This window comes from Procambarus clarkii, chromosome 83 (assembly GCF_040958095.1).
Source record: "Procambarus clarkii isolate CNS0578487 chromosome 83, FALCON_Pclarkii_2.0, whole genome shotgun sequence".
Taxonomy (NCBI): domain Eukaryota; kingdom Metazoa; phylum Arthropoda; class Malacostraca; order Decapoda; family Cambaridae; genus Procambarus; species Procambarus clarkii.
Window position 1 is genome coordinate 10,223,646 of NC_091232.1, and position 23,286 is coordinate 10,246,931.

At 39.6% G+C, this 23,286-nt stretch overlaps 1 protein-coding gene across 1 annotated transcript in view; it reads left to right on the forward strand.

The window, feature by feature from the left end:
- The first annotated feature begins 3,577 nt into the window (after positions 1-3,577).
- LOC123768639 (uncharacterized) overlaps positions 3,578-23,286 on the forward strand; it is a 41,934-nt gene continuing 22,225 nt past the window's right edge. Inside the window, exon 1 of the mRNA XM_045759266.2 lies at positions 3,578-3,718. The gene's annotated coding sequence lies outside the window, so the exon portion shown is untranslated. The remainder of the gene's footprint in view (positions 3,719-23,286) is intronic.

The following is a 23,286-nucleotide window of genomic DNA, read 5'->3' on the forward strand; positions in this document are numbered from 1 at the left end:
CAAGGTGATGGAGAAGATTGTGAGAAAAAACCTAGTAACACATCTGGAGAGAAGGGACTTCGTGACAATCCATCAACATGGGTTCAGGGAGGGTAAATCTTGCCTTACAGGCTTAATAGAATTCTACGATCAAGTGACAAAGATTAAACAAGAAAGAGAAGGATGGGCGGACTGAATTTTTTTGGACTGTCGGAAAGCCTTTGACACAGTACCCCATAAAAGGCTGATGCATAAGCTGGAGAAACAGGCAGGAGTAACTGGTAGGGCGCTCCAGTGGATAATGGAGTACCTAAGCAATAGGAAGCAGAGAGTTACAGTAAGGGGTGAGACCTCAGATTGGCATGAAGTCACCAGTGGAGTCCCACAGGGCTCTGTACTCGGACCTATCCTGTTTCTGATATACGTAAATGATCTCCCAGAGGGTATAGACTCATTCCTCTCAATGTTTGCTGACGACGCCAAAATTATGAGAAGGATTAAGACCGGAGGACAGCTTGAGGCTTCAAGAAGACCTGGACAAGCTGCAGGAATGGTCGAACAAATGGTTGTTAGAGTTTAACCCAAGCAAATGTAATGTAATGAAGATAGGTGTAGGGAGCAGGAGACCAGATACAAGGTATCATTTGGGAGATGAAATACTTCAAGAGTCAGAGAGAGAGAAAGACCTAGGGGTTGATATCGCGCCAGACCTGTCCCCTGAAGTTCATATCAAGAGGACAACATCAGTGGCATATGCCAGGTTGGCTAACGTAAGAACGGCATTTAGAAACTTGTGTAAGGAATCTTTCAGAACATTATATACCACATATGTCAGACCAATCCTGGAGTATGCGGCTCCAGCATAGAGTCCATATCGAGCCAAGCATAAGACTAAACTGGAAAAGGTTCAAAAGTTTGCCACCCGAGCTGAGAGGTATGAGCTACGAGGAGAGACTACGGGAATTAAACCTCACTTCGTTGGAAGACAGAAGAGTTACGGGGGGAACATGATCACCACATCCAAGATTCTCAAGGGAATCGACAGGGTTGATAAAGACAGGCTATTTAACACAAGGGGCACACGCACAAGGGGACACAGGTGGAAACTGAGTGCCCAAATGAGCCACAGAGATATTAGAAAGAACGTTTTTAGTGTCAGAGTGGTTGACAAATGGAATGCATTAGGAAGTGATGTGGTGGAGGCTGACTCCATACACAGTTTAGTGTATGGAGTCACAAAGTGTAGATATAATAGAGCCCAATAGGCTCAGGAACCTGTACACCTGTTGATTGACGATTGAGAGGCGGGACCAAAGAGGCAGAGCTCAACCCCGCAAGCACAATTAGGTGAGTACAATTAGGTGAGTACAATTAGGTGAGTACACATACATATATCTAACGATAACGAATGAGAAAATAGCAACAGAAGCATTATAAAAGAAAAAATAGCGTAATACATGATAACAAGAGTTTCCTATACACAACAATAACAGGAAAGGAACATTAGGAACGGAGAAGGATAAACAAGGAAAGAGACACCATATTACACATAAACGAGCTGAGAAAGAAAACAAAATCAACAGTCAGATGTAAATTGAACATCAAATAACGAAAATAGGAGTTAACACTCTCTTAGAGGTGAGGTATACACTGTAGTATACAATGTATACCAATGTAGTATATATTAGTATACTAAATAAGGTATAAGCTTCAACACATCATACGATAAAGGAAAAAAAAGAGTAAAAATGAAAATAAGGGCAACAATTAATAAGGAAGACCACGTAGGAAGTGACCCGTATTACTATGGAACTGGTCGGTCACGTAAAATTCCCCATAAACACTTACAAAGGTCAGCTCCAGTCATTAGGTCAAAGGTCAACAACAAACAACGATTGTGTCTGTGACTATTACTTTTCCTTTAAGATAGTACTGTTAAGTTTTATGTATATTGATTGCTTATGTTAAGTTAACTCTTGGTTGTCTTCCCGCCAGAACTAGCGTGAGGGGACGAAATATTGTCAGGAGTCAATATTGAACTTATTTTAAAGATAAGGAACAAGTCTTACGTTGAGTAAGTTTACAGAAAGGAAGTTTGATGTCGAGTAAGTTTATAGACAGGAAGTTTTATGTCGAGTAAGTTTACAGGGGAGTAGGTGCACCTGGAGTAAGTTTACATGGATTTGATATAGGAGGATTGAGATAATATAGATTGAGCTTACAAGGATTAAGTTCGTTTGGAATAAGTTTCAATGGATTGAGTTTAAATGGACGAAGTTTAAGTGGCGTAAGTTTACATCGAGTAAATTTTCGTGGATTAAGTTTATACGAAGTAAGTACATGTGAATAAAATAAATTATTGGTTTACTTTTCAGAAATTTGAAGATGATTTACTTAAGGTCAAGATCTGGAGGTTTTCTTATAAGTGAAGAATATTTGTAGGCTTGATACTACAGTCAAGTTAATTTATATTTATACTTATAAAGTACAAAATAAAAGTGGTTTAAACTTATAAAATCAGTGATTATTTTTATCAGGTCTGAGAGTCTTAATAGACACATATACGAGGCATTAAATTTCATTCATTGCTCAAGTCTACATTTGACTAATCAAAATTAAGTAATTGTCAATAGACGGCACAAAATGGAGAAGATTATTGAATTCTAACTTAGTTAAAAATTAAGTTAGAATTCAGTAGTAGATTCAAGTCAATAAAAAACTTAACAACAAAGTAAATAAGACCAAATATTCAAGGTAGATGAATGCGAGACTGATATGCCAATCAGATCAGGAAATGATTGACGGCTGTCATTAGTCAAAATGTCTTTGCTAAGCGATTCATGACTCGAGATGAGCTGCGGGGCCACCCCAATCACCTGACACTAATACCCATCGGTAAATCAAGCGAAAGACTAACAAGCTACAGCTGACCCCAGGTAAAGGTCACCGACGACTGGTGCAAAAAAAAGGGGGGACAAAAAGGAAGAAAAAAGGTCGAGTCAGTTTGCATCACCTGCGAATGAGAGGTCAGAAGGTTACTGGTCTGAGATAAACACCCAGGGCGAACTACGTGAGAACAGGCAAGACCCTTGTGGCGAGGTATAATATGGCAAGTTCTAACTCATATTTCTTCACTATGATAAACACTCGACACACCAGGAAGAACTTTAATGTGTTTTCTCTAAGGATGGATGGAGGAGGCGGGGCCCAGGTGATGCTGAAGGTGTGTATTTTAAATCTCAGATCCATCGTTTGCCATCCAGACCGTGATCCACCCTGTTTCTAATCATCAATTGTACTCTAATCCGTAGTAGAATTGAGGCATAAAGTAAAGTTTGGGTGTGTACACATTACCTGTGGGACTTGGAGGGTGGGCGGGGCCTCCCCTCAAACGTGTGGGAGGCAGTTGCAACAATGCACCAGTCAACAACTAATTTACGATTGTTACTATCTTATTACCTGAATCAACGTGGAGATCAACACGGCCTTCCGAACCACAGAAACTTCGTGTTAAAGCATTTGGTGAATATTTTCAACTAACAGAATGTTTATTTAGAAGGAGAAATAATCTGGAAAATCGTGAGTTGTAGCGCCGGCCGGCAACACAGAGCGCGTGACGAGGTGCTGGTAAACTGTCCCCCTCGCGGCTGATTTAAGCTGTTGCATTCCCCTCGCAGCCTCATAGACCACCTCACCGGCCACGGACTGTCCTGTGGCTCGCCTGCAGTTACCAGACAAGGTAAGGTGATCCTTCACCCTCGTACCTGTGAGGTGTTCGCACGCTATTGCTCAAGGACTAAGCTCAATGATCCGTGTTGCGAGTCTTGGTGTACAAGTGAAACACTTAGATTAACGTTAATTGTAAAAAAAAAATAAAAAATCAAAGCATGCAAATAAGAAATTTAGATCAGGAAAGTCAGTTTTATATTTAATCGAAAGCCAATAAATGCGACGTTTAATTATTTAATGATATTTTGAAAAGTTTGCTAAATTTCTATTTAACGAATAAGTGTTATTGTAAATTAAATGTTTAACATACGGGGAACACGTGGCGGAGGGAGGGAATTATCAGGAGGAAAGCGCCAAGCCATGACGACTATCTAGCACTTGGAAAGGATCAGAAGAAAGATTTGGGATGGGACGGGGGAAAGGAATGGTGCCTAACTACTTGGACCATCGGGGATTGAACACCGACCTGCACGAAACGAGACCGTCGCTCTACCGTCCAGCCCAAGTGACGGAGGCGGAGCGAATAGATGTCGACACATGCTCAGAGGCAAATTTCCTCAGACTGCCACAGGTGTTCTTGGCTGATTATAAACCCGGATACCAGTTCTTACCTGAGGTCAAACTACCGACGAGGAAGAGCTCACTCGGCCAGTTGTTGTAGATACGTTTAAATGAAAGCGTTATTGTAGTGGTAAGACGTAATGTATTTGGAAAAAAAAATCAGTCAAATTGAAAGCAAGTAGAAGACGTCAAGGTGACGTAGGCTCAACATCAATAACGTCGATTCAACGCAAGATCAACGTTATGGACGTTGTTTTAATCAAAGTAACGTTTAATCATCAGAGAATCAATGTGGATTCATTGATACATCAATGTCGTCCCCGCAGCGTCATGTCCCAGTTACGAGATACAAAATGTAATGAAAAGAATATACTCACCTTCCTTCTCTAAGGTCATGTCGAGCTAAGATCAGTTTTTAACCTTTAATCTGTTGTTGTTAATTATCATCACTTTCCAAAATCTATTAAATAAAACGCAAGAAACGTATATATATATATATATATATATATATATATATATATATATATATATATATATATATATATATATATATATATATATATACATACATATATATATACATACATATATACATACATATATATATATATATATATATATATATATATATATATATATATATATATATATATATATATATATATATATATATATATATATATATATATATGCGAAAAGATAGAGTAATTATTTATGACGATGACAAGTTTCTATACAGTGATCATGCAGGCGATGAGTTACAATAACGTGGCTGAAATATGTTGACCAGACCATACACTAGAAGGTGAAGGGACGACGACGTTTAGGTCCGTCCTGGACCATTCTCAAGTCGATTGTGAATGGTCTAGGACGGACCGAAACGTCGTCGTCCCTTCACTTTTTAGTGTGTGGTCTGGTCAATCTACAGTGATTAAGTATTTTGATGTGGGAATTAACACAAGGATACATATATATATATATACCGAGTGGTGTGTCCCGCTTCTCGGCGTAGTTACACTGAGAATTTATTTGAGGCTTACACCATGTTTATGACCAAAGTATACTTGGTGGCTGGTAGGTAAGGCTTTGTGGTGGCCTTAATAACCCTTTCATGGTTAATAAGCTTTGAGCTCAACACCAACCCAAGAAATTACGGTTTTTAATACTATTAATTACTGCGCCCTAATAAAAAAAACTGGGGGAAGTTGCACAGGAATTTGAGTAACAACCGATTTATCAGCACAAACCAAGTCTTAACTGGTCTTTGCCAGCAAAGAAAAGTAAACGTTTTGACTCTTAGATAATAAGAGAAACGACAAAGTCCGTAGAAGCTGTGATAAGGGTTCGAACCCAGGCACTGGGTGTTCCCACGCACACGCCCTAGCGACTAGACCACGACCAATTAACCCACACTCTTTTTTGACGCATTGTGAAACGCGTCAAAAAAGTCTTCCCTACCCTTAGCGACGTGGAAGATACGACGTGTGCCTAGCATGTACTAGCACTACAATTAGTGTCCACGGCTAGTTACCACGTGGTGCCAGTAGATTAGTAGTATTAGTAACAATTACTACTATTACTAATATTTATACTATCGGTATCATATTTTCTGGTCATTATTATTGACCATATTAAGTACGTTTTTCATTCTTAAATTATATTTGTCTACTAGGGATCAAAAGATTTATCAAGAGTAATGGATTATTCTAGCCTATTTTATTGTTTTATTTGCCAATACTGGCTATTGTTACTTTGAGAGCAAAATTTATTGTTTACCGTAAAACGATACATATATAAAATATAAATTATAAAGCCATACTCTGTACGGAGTAGTCCTTTGTTTATCTTATTCTATTCAAGAGTTGACCCTTAGGTGTGGCAGTATAGTGAAGCACCAACACGTTAAGATAAGGAGTGTACCCAGGTTCATGGTGCTCTCAACACCCCCTTCACTGTGTCACTGTCTATGTGTAGCTCTCCAGCTCTGCCCCGCTCTCTCTCTCTATGTCTCTCCCGCCTCTCCTTCGTATGAAAAAAGGCGGATGGTACTGGCGTTTATGTCTAGTCGCTATGTCGATACTGAAGCTGTCTACAGGTGTGGAAAAATCTGTACATTTTGATTACTGTTATGTGGATATAGAAAATAATTTTTTAACAAAAAGATAGAGATACAATTCAGAAAAAAACAGACGGAGATACGATTAACTAACTGATAGATACATCATTCACCGACATGCAGAGATACAATTACCTGACACACACACAGGTACACAGAGACACAATTCACCGAAATACAAATGAGGGACACAATTCAAGACATCTTCAAGAGGAAACTAGATTGTTTCCTTCAAGGAGTGCCGGACCAACCGGGCTGTGGTGGGTATGTGGGCCTACGGGCCGCTTCAAGCAACAGCCTGGTGGACTAAACTCTCACAAGTCAAATCTGGCCCCGGGCCGGACTTGTGGAGTAGAAGAACTTCCAGAACCCCATCAACCAGGTATCAACCAGGTATCAATTCAGAGACAAAGTTTACTGAGTGAGACATAATTGACTGAAATGCTCGTAGTCGAATTCATCAGGCTGTTGATTACGTTAGATGTTGTTACCAACATCCAGATGAATTCGACATCGAGCATACAGCTGTTTGATGGTCCTCCATTGATCCAGAGGAGATGTAAGATGTAAGACCTGGCGGACAGCTGGAAACCGGACTCAGGCAACAATCACCTCACCCTACCCTTGGGCGCTCTTTGATCAATCTTTAAACAATATATATTGTTCAAAGATGTAGACCATACGTCCATACATACATACAGAGAGAGAGAGAGAGAGAGAGAGAGAGAGAGAGAGAGAGAGAGAGAGAGAGAGAGAGATAGACACATCGACACATCGAAAGACAGAGACACAGAGACAAATACGGAGAGCGGCTGAGATAGACAGTAGATAGATGGATAGAAGGGTAGATAGATGGATAGATAGATGAGTAGATAGATGGCTAAATGAATAGATAGATATTTGAATGGATATATAACAGAAAGATGAGTAGGTGCATGGATAGATAGATGGACAGATGGGAGACATAGAGACAGACCCGGGCCACGCCGGTTACACCCCTCAACCTCCGAAGGTTAATATGTGACCGACTTTACATAGAAACCAATATGTAAGGTTTGTTGGCATTGCGTAATGTTTTTAGCGTCAAGTGATCTAGTTTTTGTTTTTCATCTAGTTCAAGTTTTCTCTCTGCAAACTTATGCTTCCTCCTCTTCACCCTTCCCTTTCTCCTATAGAAATACATATCTGCTACATGTGTACATATGTATGTACCTCCTTAAGAGATACATACATATCAAGAGGTAGGTTCTCTCCTTCTTTCATTAGTCTGTAAAAATCTTTCACTAAAGTATATTTCCTGCCAGAATTTTCTTTGGGTTCACGTTGAGTTCACTATCATATACTCACCCAGGTTTTGAATATTCAACCTTGCTCAGGTAATAATCTCAGCCATATGATAGCACTTGTGTGATTCTCATCTGCCTTCAAAGAGGTATTTCAAATGAAAATATTATCAAGAAATTGCTTTTGATACTCTATCTTTATATTATCTATTGTCAAAAATGCAGTAGAGAATTTATTTTTTTCCACTTGTATTCAAGCTTGTACTGAAGAACCATTGTGTCATCAAACAGACATCAGCAATATAGACATAAAAGATACAGCCAACATCAACGCAGACATGAACATCACGGACATCAGTAACAAAGATATCATTAACATCAACACCACAACATCAATAACATAGACATCAGCAAAACACTCATCAACAACACGATCATCAGAACACAGTTATTAGGAACACAGATATCAATAACATAGATATCAACAACACAGGCATCAACAACACAGACATCAATAACAGAAACCACCTCCAGAACAGACCTAAAACGAGACGAGACATCACAAACATTACCGTCACAGAACCCCGGCCAAAATAAGTCTACGGTATCATCCCGCCGTGTTTAACATACTAGTTATTAAAGTTTCTTCATGAGACTGGGTATACTATACTTTTTTTATTACTTTTATTGATCCAATCACTATTTTTATTGCGCGAACACGTCGTACGTTTATTTCTAATTATTTTTAAATTGTTTCAATATTTAAATAAATAATTAAGTACGAAAGAAAATGTGTCAAGTTATCTCACAAATTACCTTTTTACTTGTCTTCTGCTAACAATCATCTCATAAAATGAGAAATTATCCTTTTGACAGCTATTGAATTGGTAATTGTTTGGTTACTAAATAGCAAAACTACTTATATTAATTCGCGAACTTTGAAATTCATATGAATTTTAGCAATCCCCTCTCCGGTCAACTAGGGATTATGAGGATTTTCACACTTAAAAGAATTTTTTTTTAGTTCCCTTTAAATTTATATTGTCTCTCAAAATGCAGGCTGTGCTGCCACGAAGTCCATATGTTGTGTGTGTGTGTGTGTGTGTACTCATCTATTTGTGCTTGCGGGGTTTGAGCTCTGGCTCTTTGGTTCCGCCTCTCAACAGTCAATCAACTGGTGTACAGGTTCCTGAGCCTATTGAGCTCTATTATATCTACACTTGAAACTATGTATGGAGTCAGCCTCCACCACATCACTGCCTAATGCATTCCATTTGTCAACTATTCTGACACTAAAAAAATTCTTTCTAATATCTCTGGGGCTCATTTGGGCACTCAGTTTCCACCTGTGTCCCCTAGTGCGTGTGCCCCTTGTGTTAAATAGCCCGTCTTTATCTACCCTGTCAATTCCTCTGAGAATCTTGTACGTGGTGATCATATCCCCCTAACTCTTCTGTCTTCTAGCGACGTGAGGTTTAATTCCCGTAGTCTCTGCTCGTAGCTCATACCTCTCAGTGTGTGTGTGTGTGTGTGTGTGTGTGTGTGTGTGTGTGTGTGTGTGTGTGTGTGTGTGTGTGTGTGTGTGTGTGTGTGTGTGTTTGTGTGTGCGTGGGGTGTGTGTGCGTAGGGTGTGTGTGCGTGGGGTGTGTGTGCGTGGGGTGTATGTACGAGAGAGAGAGGCCATGTTGCTTCAGGTCAATGTATATGTAAGTGAATTCGTCAATAAGATGTGTGGGCGAAGAATGGCTTCATGATTCCGATTAAATTCAGAAAATTTCACTATTCATTTTACCAATGATTCATTATATATCGACAGTCATGTGTGTGTGTGAAGACTCTGGAGTATGGTACACATATGTTTCGACTGATAAGCCTGGTGCACATGTGCACCGATTCAGAAATGTGTTGCATATGTGTGGAGCTTCACATCCAGTATGTGACGCACATGAATGTGGCTCGTCTCAAGCGTGGGTGTGAACGAAGCAATTATATTTAAAAAAACACGTTAAATGAGATATATACCTGAGCATATCAGAGCATACTCGGAGTATTCTCTACTCTTATAGAAAGACAATTCAAATATTTGTATAACATCGTCTTATAGGTTGAGAAAAGAAGAGTAGTCAGTAATTCCTCTTAAATACCAAACTTCGTCCTGGAAACCAGTTGTTTGATGTGAAAGAAGACAAATATTGCTCGGAATTCTACTCTTTGATTCTTTTCCATCCTTTCCTACATCCCATTCTATTGTTCCTCTACACCTCCCTCCCGTTGTAACTCCATACCTCCCATTCCATTGTCCCTGCATCCTCCCCATTGTCTCTCAGCTTCCTCTCTCATTGTCTTTCCACACCCCCCCCCATTCTCCCACCATATCCCATTCTATTTTCTTCACCCATATTGTCTCTCCTCACCCACAGTGGGATTGCCAAGTGTGAGAGTGACCAGTGTGAGAGTGACCAGTGTGAGAGTGACAATTGTAAATGTGTTCAGTGTGGGAGTCAGCAGTGTGGGAATGTATAGTGTGGGAGTGTGTCAGCAGCATGGGCATCCAGTGTGGAAGTCAGCAATGAGGGATTGTCCAGTGTGGGCAAACTTAAAACACTTTCCCTACCCTACGGGATCTTGTCAACTCAATCCAGGGCTATACTCGTCCAAGCTGTGGCACAAAATGCTAATATATACAAATAATCTATATATGAAAGTAGTTTTTTTGAATTAACAGCATGTTAAAATTGAGTCTTTGGGGTCGGCCGCTGGGTGGAATGATCATAGCTCAAGGACAGGTTGTTATAAACACACTCTGATGCAACGTTGCTGAAACGCTTCATCTAGTTTTCACCTAACTATGCATGCGTCAGCAATATATAATAATATATTAATTAATATTCGAGATAAAATTGTTTATTATTATACCGCCTGAAAGATTCCTCTTGTCAGTCGGTTGTCTGCTGTATAAGTCAAATACGGACTTAATAAAGCATACGTAAGTCAGTATTTGACTTAAAGCTTGGGCTGGAGGAAGCCAAACCGTCAGGAAAATAATGGTACTTCTTTCCTCATCATGAATAATTAATTAATTTGGACGCTGGTGAATTTCCTCTAGGCATAATCTAGTCAACGATATTGTCATCAGCCTCCCATAACAAATTCCAGGTTCAGATTTAAAACATGTTCAAATTATTAGATACGTCTAATAACGGCTCGTGTAATTTGAGTTATAATGAAAATGACAGGTAAAAATACCCACTTAAATACAATTTTTCAATGTGAATTGCTCTCATAACACATCAGAGGTAATCAGGGAGTATTGGAAACAAAATTAATTGAGAGTCAAGTGGTATATTCATCGAGGAACTTCACTTCTTAGCGTATTTATAATGGGAGTTGACTTTAATCCTGTTATGGAATATATTTGGAGCTTGAAATAGGGCAGATTACTTCTTAATACTCCTTGACATACAGCTTTAGACTCAAAAATTAAAAATGTCTTAACATAATTGTTTCGACGATATGACATAGAGAACGACTGAGGACATTTCACAGCAAGTCAGCGGCAACAAGTCCAAACTGACCTCACTTTTTCATTCTTCGATGTCGGCTCTTCCTATCATTGTGATAGGAAGAGGAACACCAATAAGGAACGCGAGCTTCAATAGAATATTTACAAGAACTGTATCCTTAATGGAAAGGTGAGAGGGATTGGAATAAAACGGGACCCTTTAAGGATCAGTCAACAGGCTTGCACCGGTGTTCTGTAATTATTATGTTCCTATGAAGCAGGGGCCAGATTCACGAAGCAGTTACGCAAGCACTTACGAACCTGTACATCTTTTCTCAATCTTTGGCGGCTTTGTTTACAATTATTAAACAGTTAATGAGCTCCGAAACATCAGGAGGCTGTTTATAACAATGAAAACAGTTGATTGGGAAGTTTTCGTGCTTATAAACGGTTAAATAAATGTAACCTAAGCCGTCAATGATTGAGGAAAGATGTACACGTTCGTAAGTACTTGCGTAACTGCTTCGTGAATCTGACCCCAGGAGACTAGACAAGATAAAAAAAAAAAAGCACCTGCATCCTCCTGGCACATGAAAAACACAGGTATCAAACTCTCTCATAAAACCGTTCAATTTTTAAATAATAGAAATTCAAGACACAGCAAGATTTTCTAGTGCACAGCCACACTGCTGCGCATTTGGCTGTCTGATCCCTATTCTATTTTAAAGCTTCAAGTGCAACAGTATCACTTAAAAACACACACACAATGGTTGCCAATAACCAAAGTATTTCACAAAATCTTTCTCCGTCACTTGAGCAATCAAATTGCCATCCCGTCTGCCCCATCATGCTCGTGTCCTCTCGACTCAATAGTCTACTCCCAGATACTATCAAAGCAAATCACAGTAAAAATGAACAGCACATGAATGCTAGTTAGCTTGTAATACATCAGACAGTGGATATTTAACTTACATTTTAGGCCATGTTTACAGTTGGTGGATAATTTACTAAGTAATATATAGAGCAATAATATCGAAATAATATCTAGAGGAATTGGGAATTCTAACTAGAAGCTAACTCATTTTTAATGTCTAGCAAATTTTTATCTAGAATCTATCTCATAATAAAATTAGAACCTAGGTTATATATATAATTAAAAAAAGCACATATTATAAAGCAATTTAGCACTTTATTTATATGCAGGCGATGAGTCACAATAACGTGGCTAAAGTATGTTGACCAGACCACACACTAGAATGTGAAGGGACGACGACGTTTCGGTCCGTCCTGGACCATTCTCAAGTCGATCTTGACGACTTGAGAATGGTCCAGGACGGACCGAAACGTCGTCGTCCCTTCACATTCTAGTGTGTGTGGTCTGGTCAACACTTTATTTATATCTAAGGATCTAGAACAGTTAGGTGCTTTAACTAGAAGCCAACCCATATTCTAGAATAGGTGTTATTTTTTAAATATCTAACACCAGCATCTTTTAAGCGATGCTCGTGGAGGCGCCCTTGGCAGGAGAGATCGTGTTGAGGTGCCTTTTCCCAGCCTCTTTTGACGTACTAAGTGGTCAAGTGGCTGGCAGCCGCCTCTTCTGTTACGAGTGGGGAGCTGAAGATCAACGGAGAGGGGCAAGGGGGGGTGTTGAGGTTGTGGATGGTAGTGGGTGGGGGAGGGGTTAGTGTTGTGGCCGGCGCAATGGTGATGACGTTTGGGGTGGCGACATTGTGGTGGTGGTGGTTCTGTGGTGGTTGTGTTGTTGGTAGAGCTGGTGGTGCCAGTGGAGATGGTGGCACCTGTGGTGTTGATGTCTCCGGTGGTGGTGTTGTTGGTGGTGGTACCAGTGTGGAAGATGATGGTACCTGTGATGTTCATGTCTCCGGTGGTGTTGTTGTTGGTGGTACCAGTGTGCAAGATAGTGGTACCTGTGATGTTCGTGTCTCCGGTGGTGTTGGTGGTGACTCAAGCGAAAAATGTTGAGATTATGCAGAGCAATAATCCCTTGCAGCATTATCTCACCATTATGCTCTATCACTGCCGTCTTGCAAACCATCCTATTATATTGACGTAAACCGTCCAGCCGCCTGTCTATCTTTCTCTCTGACAATCTCATTTGAGGTGAATGACTGTAACGAAGCTGTCATGCCAATTCTGGCCACCTGTTTACAGCAAATGTAATCAGACCGGATCATTAACTCAGACAATGAACAATCATACATACGAGCTACTTAATAGAGGAACGGTCTGGCTTCATCTCTAAAATAACCGGTGTTGTTTTTTCTTTTAGCCTCAGAATGGGGAAATGTTTTCAATGTTATTGTTAATGGGGAGATTTCAGGGGATGTAGAAAAGAGAGAGAGAGAGAGAGAGAGAGAGAGAGAGAGAGAGAGAGAGAGAGAGAGAGAGAGAGAGAGAGAGAGAGAGAGAGAGAGAGAGAGAGAGAGAGAGAAGATTTTGCGAGGCTTAAATTATGTATACTTTTGACAAAGTAAGCAGAGGACCTATACAAAAGAGAATTGTTGCATTACAAATGCTAAATTATGACAAACTAACATGCATCGTGTATAAATTGACTAATTATCTTGTCACAATGACCTATTTAAGCGGGTGCTTAAGAGACCAGTCAGGATAAGCTTCTTGATGATTTTACCAGCTAAACTTTTAACTAATTAGATGCAATAAAGAGACATTTGGTCTAAGGCTCATTGCAGAGGATAATGGTCTCCATCAAAATTTTTAACTGTGACGGTAAGAGAGAATAAGGCACAGATTGAGGTTGGATTGATATTCCTGAATCCCTGGGATTTGGTGAATCAATCCTTGGCACCCCGTCCTTAGGCTAGGCTCGTACAAGCTGTGGAAGACCCCAATGACGAATTTGTAAATTTTGGCGTGCTGTGTAACCCCCCAAAAATCTATTTTTTCTCGAATATACATTTATATTAATGTACATTATAATATTGTGCATATTGGCCTAGAATAGGTACGGTAAACTCCTGTGGTTATTTTGCCACTCACATCCTGCACTTTAAGCAATAAGTCAAATACTGACTTAAGTTTTACTACGTTAGTGTAGTATTTTTTACGTTAGTGCAGTATTTTATTCAGTAGACAAACAATTGGCAGGATGAATCCTCCATTCGGTATAATAATATTTTTTGTTCTGAAATGTAATTTTTTGTATTATATGTTGTGAGTTTATGTATAGTTAAGTAAGGCTTCGTTGATTTTGGGAGACTTTACTCTACAGGTTGAGGGTGAATGAAGCATGTTTCGAGTCGTAAATTCGAACAAATTAAGGTGGGCTGTAAGTCCAAATACTGACTTACGTAGAGTTTTTGCTGTCAGTATTTGACATATACGTCGTGAACCTCACAGACCTTTGTGTTGATGGGCTGTTGTTTGCGATACACGAGTAGAGCATTTAGAAAGGTGCGACTCGAACCCACATTAAAGGTAAAGCATTGTCCAAGAAAAAAATAGAAAGAAATCAGTTGTGGATAGTGTGTGTGTAAAGTGTTTTTCATTCATAAATAGGAGAGTTGGAAAATATATTTAATTTGTTTATTGTTTGTAAGGATTGGCTGCTGCTGGAATAGTTGAATCTGATCATCGTGTAGTGGAATACTGTAATCTAACTACTGCTTGAAAATCTCACCCCCTCAAAAAAAAAAAAAAGGCATTACTAACGGAAATATCCAGGAACCGGAACTCGATGTTGTCTATAAGTCTCCTCATGTTAAATGGATAATCATTTGCCAATTTGTATTTACAAAACGTGGGCGAAGCATTTAATTTGTAATGTAGCTTATTTTATCTAAATTTATCTCATGGCTTAAAGCTGTAAATAGCTCGGTTTGCGACTCTGAACACACTCTCTCTTTATAAACAGATCGCATAACTTGCAAACGAAATTAAAGAAACCCAAATTTAATACACTCTACATCGTAATTTTCTTTGGTGATAATTAAGCTCTTTACCTTTTATCAAATATGTTATGCTGGTAAAGGAATAATATGATATTCATATGAAGAAGGTAAAACAATTAAGATTCAGTGTAAGTTTACTTGAAGGAAGGTGAGGCCACAGTCATTCCCAGACCTCGTGTCTCGACACACAGCTCGGCTTGAGAGCCAAACTCTCACTGGAGACACTCTCACTCACTCTCACTTATAAGTGTTATTCTGAGTTGGATTGAATTAAAATTTTCGTTGTTTGAATTAATACCAAATGACTACAACTTCCAACTCTACCTCTGATACAAGTTATAGTGTGAACATGGAATAACACTTTGGGTGGCAGAAAATGCATATGATTACTCCCATAAGATCACATAGATGGAGACTATAGACTGTCGATTCTTAATTATCCTCAGATACCTTGAGATTGAGAAGAGGATTGGAATTAGTCTGTGCAAGAAAAGCGTCTCTATTCTTTGAATTCAGGAGGACTCTGGTAAGGATTACGAATCTGTCACTAAACTTAACAAGCTTATCTGAAGTCTTAAAGGAGGGTGGCTCTTAATCCCTCCCTGCGGACGGCTTAGTTGTAGATAGGTGTATGATCTTATTTATTTATGCTGTGATAAACAGTTTGGTGTACTTGATCTTGCATTATATTGAAGTGCATCTATCGCAATGGTGTTACTGCTCTCTCTAATTAGTGTGTTATAGGGTACCCTAAAGTTTTATTTTGATGCTGTGGTATTTCGAAAACAGCGTTCCCAGCAATGCTTCTCAGCCAGGTATGCAACACAATAACTTCACTTAAAGTATGCGAAACTAATTAATAGCATATAATTGCAACTGTCCGCCTTCGAAACAAAGCCGTAAATTTTTATCTAGAATAACAAGGAAAAGCAATTTGATTATTCGCAGAGTCGGACTGAATTTTATCAAGTATTAACTTTGTAAATCCCTTGGAATACAAACCAAGGGCTGACAAAAACTGGAAAAAACAAGAATATGGCACCTTGATACAGAAGCGAAGAGAGAGAGAGAGAGAGAGAGAGAGAGAGAGAGAGAGAGAGAGAGAGAGAGAGAGAGAGAGAGAGAGAGAGAGAGAGAGAGAGAGAGAGAGAGAGAGAGAGAGAGAGAGAGAGAGAGAGAGAGAGAGAGAGAGAGAGAGAGAGAGAGAGAGAGAGAGAGAAGTGAAAAACATCCGATTCCCTGCCGTTAGTCCCGGGTTTGAATTCCGTACTGAGCAGTAACAAAATTCGTAGTGTTTACATTCACCTCATGCCTCTGTTCACCTAACAGTAAATAGACAGTTAGCTGGGAGTTAGACAGTTTCTGGGGGCTGCATCCTGGGTGATGGTTGGTAGTTGGCCTTGTAGTTAAAAACACAAACACATGTGCACTCACACACACACAACACCGCAAACATGAGAGGCGGGACGAAAGAGCTAGAGCTACCCCCGCAAGCACAACTAGGTGAGTACAACTAGGTGAGTACATGACACATACAAACACTTGCCCTGTGACAAAAGTCCGGGGAGGATTGACTGGGAATCAACTAATAACTATTCCTTCCCTATTTATCCACCAGTAATATAAAACTTGGGAGTAAAGCGGATTGGCAGGTCGTGTTCTAGGGCAAAACAATAAGGAAAGGCGTACCATGAGCTATGGGAAGGGGAAACCTCTCAGCCTGTTAGCAGGAGTCAGAAGGCGTCTACTTATGCACCCACCACTGTAAACAAAAGAGGGAAAGATATTGAGAGATAGAGATGAAGATAAAACTAATGTTAAAAAAAAAGGAAAGACTAACTCAAAACATAAACCAGTAGGAGAGAGGCGGGTCGCAGACTCTTTAACGAGGACCATGGGAGGGATGTGAATCTGGCGAGGACCTACTTGACGAATTAAACTACCTCTTCGTCAGTAATTGGGCTCTGGAGCCTGCTTTATCTCACGCCGGGGGCACTAACTGATGCTGGAGGCGACTATCATATAGTAACTACTGTGGGTGGAGAGGCAGTAGTCATATTGGTTTACGGCTAGAGGCAGTGACTGAGACGAGCAGCTAATCTCATATTATAACTAGTAAATACATAGCTCCAATTTGAATAGTGTATTAGTTTATCATACGACATGATACAAGCTCGGCTAACAAGTTCTGAGGAAGAAACTCCAGTAGGAAGAGAAAATGAGCAACAGATGTAAACAAAGAGAACAAGTTGAACAATCGTTAATAATTGATCATAAGAACATAGAGTATGAACTGATGTTCGAAGTTTTTAATGATTAATCTCGCCTTAGCGCCATAACTCTGACGTTCATCGATAAATGTAGCAGCATTTTCCATCCTTGATCGAGATTACAAGTGCACTACACAGCCAAATTTTATAGGACATTGTAGGAAAGATGCATTGTTAGTAACTTTAGAAGCAAACATTGTTAGTAACTTTAGAAGCAAACATTGGTAGTAACTTTAGAAGCCAACATTGGTAGTAACTTTAGAAGCCAACATTGGTAGTAACTTTAGAAGCCAACATTGGTAGTAACTTAAGAAGCCAACATTGGTAGTAACTTTAGAAGCCAACATTGGTAGTAACTTAAGAAGTCAACATTGGTAGTAACTTAGAAGCCAACATAAAAAAAACACTAAAATTAAAAACCAGTTATAAAATAGTTCTTACTTTCTGGGAAGCATTGAGAGAAACAATTAATTATAAATACTTACCAAAGAGATTTTTATCTTAGACGACTACACACAACAGTCTTAACTTAACAATAATTGGGCGAGATGTCATGGTTCTGCTCGAGCACATCCTAAAGTAGTTCAACTCTCCTGTGTTCATCCTAGTCTTTCCGCTCTCGTCTACGTCTCTGGCATGGCTCTTCATTCTCGAACACCTCACAGGCTCTCATGTTAATCACCTGGAGGTGTTGATATGTTGACTGGCCTTAAGAGGTGCTTGACTTAATGAACTAAGATCTGTTGCCTTGGCAGCCTCAGGGTTCATTTCCAAGCTATGATATATTGTATTTTCTGAATTTGCATAGTTAACGCTGTTTCAAAACGCGTTTTCCAAACTGTCAAGGATTATCCGTAGTAAAAGACTCAGTACTGTCCCCATCGTTTGGTTAGATATACGCAGCAAGATAATTTAGAGGGAGATGATCAGCATCCCTTACGAGTCTGAGGGAGATGTCTACCATTGTTATACCCTCATTATCTCATTCACCTGTTGTGATGCTACGGGCAAGGGAAGCTCGTTTGGCACAACATATCTGCGGGATCTACACTCCGTGAAGCTGGAGGAGAAATGGGGAGTGAGGAAGAGGGTAAGAGATGGTAAGAAGAAGAAGAAGGGAGTGAGGAAGAGTAGGGAATAGGGAGTGTGGTAATGAGTGCATAAAGTGAGATTTCAGTCGAGCACAAGTGAGATTTATGCAGATAAGTTGAAAGTTTTAATGATCAGATAGAACACTCTTTAAAGTGAATAAACAAATAAGTAATGTTTTGTTAATGCATAGGAAAGGAAGCTTCACGTGCATATGAAATTAGTGTTAATGGAAATTAGTCTAAGTGACTGGTCTCTATACATACACAAAAAGATGCGACTTATATAAGACGAATTTGTGCAAGTGATTGTGAAATTAGAGTGAATCAGCGCAGGAAAGTTGTCGATACAACGAAAGCTCTCGGCTTTCGAGACAAGAGAGGATACGGCTAGAAGACTGCAAGGAATGGCAGCTCCAGTGACATGTAAGGTGGTGATAAGGTGGTATTCACAGCAGAAGTAGCCAATCTGAGATACAAGTCTAGTGCTCTGAGAAATGGCTTCAGTACGAAATGTTATGGAAATATACGGAGCATAAAATTAAGTAAATCTCACGAATGAAGAAATATACTTGATGATTTGGTCATGAACGAATAACTGATCTGATCGATCTGAGTGAATTTGAGGATAAGATAGAAAGGACGAGAAAACTAGCAGACTGGGTGAGTGAGTGAGGTAGTGAAAGAGGCATCGGTGAGTGAGTGAGTAAGCAAGGCGTGAGTGAGGAAGCGAGTCGTGTGTGAGGAGACGGGGATTACTCACTGTTTGTGAGTAATCCCCGGGTTGTGTTTGTGGAGGTGATACGTTGGTAGTGATATTACACACAAGAATGTCTTCAATAGTTAGACCTAGCTTAGGTTAGGTGATTAGTTTCTGTTAACAATTATTGCTACTTGCAGAACGTGAATGAGGCATTTAGAGAAGAGAGATTCAAGCAGAGGAACGCGAACGAAGCATTATTCGAGACAAATACCCACGTAATCAGTTGAGAATCTTATGTAAAGTGTTTTCATTCATAAACAGAGGGTCAGGTGGTTGGAATAACGAGCCTTTAGCCTTGGTTGTTGAAGACGTAATCACGTTTTCCATGATATAGCGTTTCGAAGCCCAGTCTATGATAACCTTACCAAGGGGACGGTAACTTAACCAGGTCTATTGTATAAAATTCCAGTTTTAGTTAATTTAAATCATGTTATGTTATTTCCAGTACTTTACTTAAGATGACCACTTGTGAGCGTTTGAAAATTGTTTTAGAAAAGCTAGCGTGGTACGACTATCACGGTACAACTAGCGTGGTACGACTATCACGGTACAACTAGCGTGGTACGACTATCACGGTACAACTAGCGTGGTACGACTAGTGTGATAAAACTAGCATGATACGCGTGTACCATATTATAATGCCATTATAATGTATAAACCTTATATAATTATAAACCTTTTAAATGCTGAATAAAACTTACCCTAACCCCCCCCCCTTCCCCCGTAAACATAAATGAAAAAAAAGTCGTGTAGGATTCTAGAGCAATTTTTTTATAATGAAAATTACAAAATATATAAATGCTGAAAATATTACTATTCCTTCACTAAAAGAAAACAAAATGAAGCTGGGTGGATGTTCCCCGCACTTCAATGGTCAGGAACGGGGAATTTGCTCTCTCTGGGGCTTGTATATGACGGGTTTTTCATTTGTTTTTTCTTATGTACACTTATTCGTGTTTATTTTCCTTATTATTCTTTGTGTGTTGTCTTCAAGAGAGCTCTAAGTTGCTGGGGATTATATAATCTACTTTAAGTTTCAGATAGAAGTGTAGTAAATATGTCTATCAATAGTTGAACGCAGAAGTAGTAATGGTAGATGAACGTAGAGGTAGTATTGGTAGATGAACATAGAAGTAGTATTGGTAGATGACCGTAGAAGTAGTAGTGGTAGATGAACGTATCTAGTCAGGAGACGACATTAATAACACTCGTTCACCTGTCTACCACTAAACAAAAGTCGAGTGAACATTAAGACACGGTTCTACCAGCGACCGAGTGAACATTAAGACACGGGCCAAGCCGAGAAGCTAATTGCCGATCACTCACTAGCAATCAAATGCCAGTATAGTTAACCATTAGATGCCTATTATATAATCTTCTACGATGGAAGAATAATCACAAAATCACATGATTCAGTAATGCTTAAGTATCCACCTAGGAGAAATAAATTGGACTATTTACGCGTACTATTCCACATAAATACTAAACATATCTTGCGTAAATTTCATAATTACCCGAGGCAAATGTTGAAATTGCAGTAGGAGGGATGGAACAAGATGTTACAATAATTACAAGCCGAGATCCCGAGGGCAGGAGGGTCTAAAGTAAACTGTATTATTATCCAGGTAAGGAGGGCCCGTTGGGACGTGGGGCCCCACTTGACGAGAGAGGCTCATGGGTGGGGGCCCACATGGGTGGGCCCCCCCCCCATGTGGTGCAGGAGCCTCGTGGCCCATGTCGTGCTGGAGGCTGGGGGGTTCAACACACAATATTGTACCTCTGGGAGCCAGGTCCTCGCTGCATCCATCAGTTGCAGACTCAGTAAACTGTTACATTTTCTTGGTCTTGGAGGAGTTATTTGATGGCTAAAAATAGCGAGGTTCTTATTTGGTGCCTGTGCCAACCTAAACAGGTGGCTAAGCAGAGGTTTTTCAGCGGCAGACACATATTTGTGGGATATACGAATGTGAAATGAGTGGGACAATATTATGATTAGGTCATCTCACAAAGGTCATCTCACTAGGATTATCTCACAAAGGTCATCTCACTAGGATTATCTCACAAAGGTCATCTCACTAGGATTATCTCACTAAGGTCATCTCACAAAGATAATTCCACACGAATAATCTCCAAAGAGTCATCTGATAAAAAACAATTTCACAATGGAAATCTCACGTGTTTTCTCACAAGGGTAATCCCACAAAGGGTAATCCCACGTGGGTAATCTCCCATGGGGAAATCTCACAATTATAAAGATCAAATTCAGTTTAAATTATTAGCAGACCATAATATTGAAACTTTACTTTTATTTTAAAATTTATTTTATTTGTGAGCTTTGTCATATTTTCTTTGTCAGACTTGAAGGTATTTCATATAATTTTCTGATGTAACTTTCAAGATGTAGGCGAGACGTTTGGACACGTTTTCTTACACCAGATGCCTCTGTTCACCTGAGAGTTAGGCCATTATTGTCAATTGCTTCCTCGGGACGGTCAGTCGCTGGCTGGGATGAGCCACGACGACCCAAACAGGCTGGCTGTCACCCGACAAAGAGGATCCAGTTTCAAGAGTGCGGACGAGGCCTGGTCGAAGACCGGGCCGCGGGGCAATTGATCCCCGAAAGCGTCATAAGAACGAGGGAACACGCATGTCATTAAAGCGGGTTTTAAAGTGATAATAAATATTGTTAAATCAAATATTTGACCAAATTCTCTTTATTTTTGCGAGTGTTCAGAGAACTCGGAATAAATGTTGAGAGGAAACATCTTCACAAATAATGCCAAAATCAAGAGATTTTGATCGATGATTAATGAGAAACTCTCTCTCGCCTCTCGAGTGTAACTGAACACGAATGTCATATTTGGGAAAATGTATGATAAGCAAGAAAAGTTATTATTTTTCTCAGTTCCTCTTAAAGTGTCAAGTAGGTACGAGGAGTTGTAAACTAGCAGCGTTTATTTATCAAGTCCAGGCATGAGTGCAATGTTTACTTTCTTAATGGCTTAATGGGCTCATGGGCAGGTACTCCACAGTGACGTCACCGACGGCGTGCCTGTGACTTCATTACTACGTCATGCATGTTTCATTGACGTCATTGGACCTGCATAAATTTGCAACGCGAGGCAAAAACAGCGACAAATCTGCGAACGAAAGGAATCTTTTTCCCCCATTCATAAAGATTTATTACACAAGGGCCAGTGAAAGATTCGTTTTAAGGACATGTGGGATAAGATATATAGATATATATATATATTTCATATAAGAGGCAAAAGCGGAGAACAGTTTCAAGTAATGGCAAAAAATCTTGTCAGGAAATAAGGAGAACGCAAACAGCTCCTGGCCACGACACAGCTGTTAACACCTTCAAGCTAGAATATATATGTAAGGAGATATATGTAAGGATATATATGCCGGAGGTCTCGCCCAGAACAAACGAGGAGCCTCACGACCGTTGGCCAGGACAAGTAAACATCGCTAATGAGATCAAATACATATAATTAACAATTAAACAAAAAACGTTTAGGAAACGTAAATATAATACCACCATTGGGACAACAGACAGTGGTAGAGGGACAACAGGGAGATGTAGAGGGGCAACAGGAAGCTGTAGAGAAGTAACAGGGAACGTTACAAAGACAACAGATACGGTCACGAGTATAGCCACAGAAAATTCCTGCAAGGATTGGCACACCTGCTAACAACAGATGACTACAGTGATAAAAAAGCCATGTTTTTTATCATTGTAGTCAATAAAATATAACGATAAAATGCTTGTATAAACTAAAAGGATAAAATGCAATGAAGTAAATACTATCGACAATCAATAATGATAAAATACAGTGATAAAATACTGTGGTAAGCTATAATGACAAAATACAATGAAAAAATCGTCAGAAAATGAGGAGAATGCAAACAGCTCCGGGCCACGACACAGCTGTTAACACCTTCAAGCTAGGAGATATGAAAAGTAAAGTGAGGAAACAATATGTTCATGACGCTAGCTCGCATCAGGTGATGACGTTCTTCAATGTCTTGATGAAGACACAAAAAGAACCTGAAC